Consider the following 5,664-nt stretch of genomic DNA (forward strand, 5'->3'; position numbering starts at 1 on the left):
GAAGGCCTTTGCGGTGACACCCTGGCCAAGCGCGGGGTACTGTTCCGCGTTTCTGTAGCCAAGAAATGGGTCTGGGGGAACGATGTTGAAACCAGGCCGTCGTTGGGTGGTGTGTCAGCCCTGACTGACGGCGACCCATGAGGTTGTTGGATGCCTGTATTTGTTCCGCCCGACAATGCGGCGGGCTGAATCTGGGGTGTTGAATTACCCCCAGAAGGCTGTGGCCTGAGTAGATGTTGGGGGGTCTCCAAGACCACCGTGGGGGATCCTCTCGGTGATCTCACCGGGGAAGATGTTTGATCCCACTTAGACGGGGTAATTGTTCTCAATAGCTCATCCACAGAATGACTATCCCAAGAGTCTTGGGAAGAATAAAAATATACATTACATTTACATCTTTAAACGGCGACAGAAATCAAACTTAAAACAACATGTCCAGGACATTCAAAACCTTTAGCTTTTTTAGACCTTTGAAAATAGCCTTAGACATTCACTACAACGCAATATTATTTACAGACAATATATTTATTAGGACTTGATAATAAATGTAAAACAGAGAAGCCGCTGTAAATAAACTGTTTCTTAAATGTTTCTTTAAAAACTGTAATATTGTTAATAAAACACACACACACACAACAACATTTCATTTTTAAACGAACCTTCCAAGTGTAAACGATTCCTGATCCCGGGACTTCCTGTTTCACAAACGTTTTCACGATCTGTTTAAATATTAAATACAATGAACACCTTCAAGCCTTTTCCTACAACCACTTTAAAACAGAAGTATAATAGCGGGAGATAAGCCAAACAACTTACTAAACCATTTCGGACGGCTTTACTTCCTAACCAGACGGTACGGCAATCGGTCATTTCTAAACACGTTCCCCAGAAACAAGCCTAGACCTGTCCGGACTTCTAAAGATCTTTCCCAGAACCCCCCGCCCTACAGGAAACGGTCACCCATCGCTTAAATATTAGCCCTCAACGGGCAAACAAAGCCCTTTTAAAAACATTAAAGTTTGAAAGATCTTACTTACCTCCACAGAATAATCGTTTCTTATTTTTTTCGGCTGGTTTAGCTTTTTGCACCGCTGTGAAGGTAAGAGACATGTTTAACCTTTAACCACACCGCTTTATAAAAAGCTTTAACCTCTTACAGGCTGCAGACATATACTCACAGCTATCAGATACCGGGGCTGACGGCCTTTCAGATTCTTGAAAGGTTACGGTTCTCGAAGGTAAAACGAAACAAGCCCTCGATGTGGAAGGCCTTTCGTTGTCTCGAACCACGTTTCTTAATACTGTTAGACAGGATAATTTTTTAAAATTAACAAAACTGGACTCAAACATCTTACAGAAACGTTATACAAACAAACAGGGATTTAGTTCTTACCCGGTCGGCAGACAGTCTGTCTAGGGACAACCACTTCTCTTGGTCGATCCTCGGAGACATTAATCACAGGCCTTTCAATAGTTTCTGTGTAATTAAAGAGACCGGCATTAATATATATTAAAACGTTTTCATAACTCTAATGAGCCGCTTCAAAACCACACACACCCATACATAAGAACCCATGAGCGCAAACACAAAAATCTTACCGTCGTTGTTCCAGATGATCTCCTCAGCGTTGGGAATTAACTCCTGTTGACTGGCTGAAAAATAATTTTACAGAACTTAAAACAGATGTTATAGCCTTATTTACAATACATGCACACAACACGCTCTGAGTCAATGAAAATAATCTGAAGACTTGCCTAAAAACTCATTTAAATCGAAGTCGCTGATGTTGTTTCCGGACATTGTTGATCTTTAGTCTTAAATCGAAAGGTCAGTAAGAGTCTGTCGAGCTGAAGACCAGACCTTCATACTTATACTGATGGCCACATGCCGGATCTGCGTGTAAGGCATTGTTCTGGTCTGGCCTTTGTGCATCAAGACCTATAGTCAACAAACCACTAAGAATATTTCAGGCCTTTATAAGAGCTAAAAAACAACCTGAGCCAAGAAAATAACTATAAAGATCTAAAATAACTAGCGCTTTTACAGTGATTTTTTTTTTTTTTTTAATAGCGATGCTTTGTTTGGTATTAAACAAGTCACAAACTACTCAGAACAGCGTTTATCCCCGCAAAAGAGATATTTGGGTTTATTTTACAAAGCTTATAAATTATATAGGTTAAAAGTATTCTGAATGTTTTGATACCACATGCCATACGTACTGTTGTCTGAGCCCACCCCCGCCACCCATGGTGTGAGTGATTTAGCCTTGAGTGTTGTGATCTATTTAGCATTGAGTGATCAGTTGTTTTTATTTTTTAAACGATTCCTTATCATCAGGGATTGAGACTGCTAAAATACCTTAAAAGCATATCCTTATCTTAAGTCTAACTCTTATGAGCTTTAAGACCCTAGAATGTATTTAAGTAAAACGACTGAACACATTATGTGAGAGATAAAATATAACCACAGCTTTTTTTTTTTTTTTTTACAAAAACAATTAACCTATACACACAAACACCCACACACACACCCTCTTTTTTAATTTTATTTTTAATTAAATTTGAGGGGAGAGACAGAGCCAGATACAGTGTGGATAACATAAGTACCCTATGCAAAACAGGCATTGTTAGGACCTGGGATCATAACAGACAACAGAACTTGTTGATCTTATAAAATGATTGGGCGAGAGAGAGAGAGAGACAGACAGAGACAGTGTGAATATGATAAACGCACTATTCAAAACTGGCATTGTTAAGACCTGGGACCATTACAGACAACAGAACTTGTTGATCTTATAACGGTTTAGATTTACTAAACCATTACATGTATATTTAAAAAAGACCCCCAAACACTACAGGAAGAGCCGACCCATTCACACTCTACAGTTGACCAACAAGAACAACAAGAACAACAGGTTATGGGCGGCCTTGTTGTTCAGGGTTTTATGGGTGTACACTTTCTGACGGATATGACGTAGGAATAATTAAGGAAATAACTCTACCTAAAATCACGCCCCCCAATTATGACGTAGGAATATTAATAAGCTTAGGGCATACGTCATAACAAAATAGGCCGCGCCCATAAAACCCTACTATCTACTCATAAGAGTAACAGCAATGTCGCCGATCCTGCTACGGTCGTATTGTAACAGCAACAACATGTATCGATTTTAAAACTGTCAGTTCCAGCGCCTCGCAAAGCTACCCTTCTGTGATCGTTTGTTCTCAAGGTCAGGATTTCTTGACACTCCGAGGAAGAGAAAACGACAGCCACCCTTGGGGCAGAGAGATGGGGGACGGGTAACACGGCACTGGCACACGTGCACCGCGGGTTGTTTCCACCCAGTTTCGAACCGGGGACCTTTCGCGTGTGAGGCAAACGTGATAGCCACTACACTACGGAAACCAACCCGTCCTGGTATTTCGAATAACTCCTATCGAAGCCGGCTGGTAAAACGCACACAGGCGTTTCCCGTGGGCCAGCCTGTGAGATAAAGGTTTCTATTTTCACTGACCTATATTGCATTGCTCAAGGGCACATCAGGACACTTTGGAAACTCTTTCAAAGGAAGAACGCCCTGAGCAATGACAAGACTTACACTTACCCCAACAAGGTGATGCTCAATGGCTTGTTCAAACAGCTGCTGCTCGTCTTGTGCCACCATCAGACAATCACAGAGCTATTGTGCCTTCTGCACCTTACGGTAGCAACAAATCTAACTACTGCTTTACTTTAACAATAATAATGACGGCGACCACGATGACAACAAGAACAACAACAGGAACAACAACAACAACAACATCATCATCATCATCATCATCAGATTTTAATTAAAAGTGGCTACACCAGCGTTTACAATTTCAACCTGTCGACGGACGGACGCTCTGAGAGCACCGATTTCGGGCACTCCAATGAAGAAAAGCTACCCACCGCCTCCGGGGAACCACGAGGGCAAACAGGATGAAACGGACCGGCCCACAGCAGGCTGTTTCCGCCCGGTTTCGAACCGGGGACCTTTCGCGTGTTAGGCGAACGTGATAACCGCTACACTACGGAAACTGACACCGCAACGTCTTGCTTCAAACGGTTACCGTTGAAGCCTGCTCGTAAAACGGGCTCACGCATTTCAGGTCGGCTAGACTGTGAGATGGCGTCTGAAGTGCCGCGAAAGGATGCCATTTTCACAGACCTGTTTGGCATTGCTAAAGGGCACATCAGGACACTTTGGAAACTCTTTCAAAGGCAGGTCGCCCTGCGCTTTAAAAGGGATCCCAGCTGTGTTGGAGTGGAGCTTTTTGCTTTGGGAGAGAAGGAGGGTACGTTGGAACCTTTTGAGACGGTAATTGAATACTCTTATGAGGACTGGTTGAAGGTGATGGCCTGGAGAGATCTGGGGCTTGTGGATAAGACTCTAGAAGGCTTGCAAGAGGGTCCAAGAGAATGCAAAATGGAGTCTCCGACTCAGGGTTTTGAAAGGTGTGAATGGGAAAGCTTGCAGAACTACGGTAGAGTGGTGAAGAGTCTATCTCAAACTACAGATCGTAAGGTTTTGTTTAGCAGTACCCTGATTACAAACCCTATTGAAGGGGGTGTGGAGGATCCAGAAAAACAGGTTACAGAAATTATGTTTGACGCCGTGGACTGGCCGTTCTTGAAAGAGGTCATAAACTGTATAAATGATGGTTTTGACATCTTGACCAAATGTTCGCAACTGGATTTGGTTAGAAGGAGAATATGCTGGATTATGGATTATATATCCCCCTTGAATGACGACGACGATGATAAAACCGACGACGTGTGGGGTTTTGGAGGGGGGTCTGACGGCTCAGGGGCTACTCTCTTCTAAGAGGGCGGTGTGTCGTGACGTAGTGAAGAGATAGGATAAAAGGCGCAACAATTCATTCATGGTTTAAAATTAAAGAGAATGTCTTACCCGAAAGCTGCGGACGTCGACAGGCTCTACAGGCCTCTTCAAACCCGGGATCACCCCTGGTTCTATTCCCCAGATTTTGTATACACTCTGGAACCCTCTGACTGCGGTTACCCTCCAAGACCTCAGACCCCGGTCCCTCAGGACGAAACAACATGCGGTGCGATGGATGTCCAAATGAGTCTCGGGGATCCCCAGCCTCTGGAGCTCATGGAGGGCCTCGATTTTGCCGAACTGTCTACCGTCTGTGCGTCTCAGGAGGGGGTCAGTCCAATGGATGTAGAAACACCCCACAAACCACCAGGCGACCCAATGAGCATCGGACTGTCCCAGGGGCGTGATGAAGACGCAGGATTTATGCCCGGGGTATGTGACCAAGTAAGCAGAGTGGTTAAAAGCACCCTGGTGTATATTCTGAGTGCTCTCATCGACCGAGCTCTGAAAGAAGTCTGTCGGGGGTGTGAAGTGAATCACCCCAGTCAGTTGAGACACAGTTGTTTGTTTGAACCAGACCGTTACTATTTCCTGTTCTATTTCAACGTGTTTTACAGAAGACTGAACAAACCGTGGCTGAAACCGGCACTAATCAAGGCGCTGTCTTACTCCCACATACATGTCACTGCGGGACAAGTCCAGAAAATCATAGATGAGATTTTGCTGGAGCTGAAAAAGGAGCCGTTTATAATAGAGAAACTTGGGCAGCTGGTCAATGACCTGGATGAGCCGAGTAGAA

General features: G+C 43.9%; 1 non-coding gene across 1 annotated transcript; it reads right to left on the reverse strand.

Annotated features, from left to right (window-relative positions):
• Positions 1 to 3,987: 3,987 nt before the first annotated feature.
• Positions 3,988 to 4,060, reverse strand: trnav-aac (transfer RNA valine (anticodon AAC)). The gene has a single exon. It is a non-coding gene; the product is annotated as a tRNA-Val (tRNA).
• Between the last annotated feature and the right edge of the window lie 1,604 nt (positions 4,061 to 5,664).

Source organism: Amia ocellicauda (genome assembly GCF_036373705.1).
Source record: "Amia ocellicauda isolate fAmiCal2 chromosome 11 unlocalized genomic scaffold, fAmiCal2.hap1 SUPER_11_unloc_3, whole genome shotgun sequence".
In the NCBI taxonomy this organism is placed as follows: Eukaryota; Metazoa; Chordata; class Actinopteri; order Amiiformes; family Amiidae; genus Amia; species Amia ocellicauda.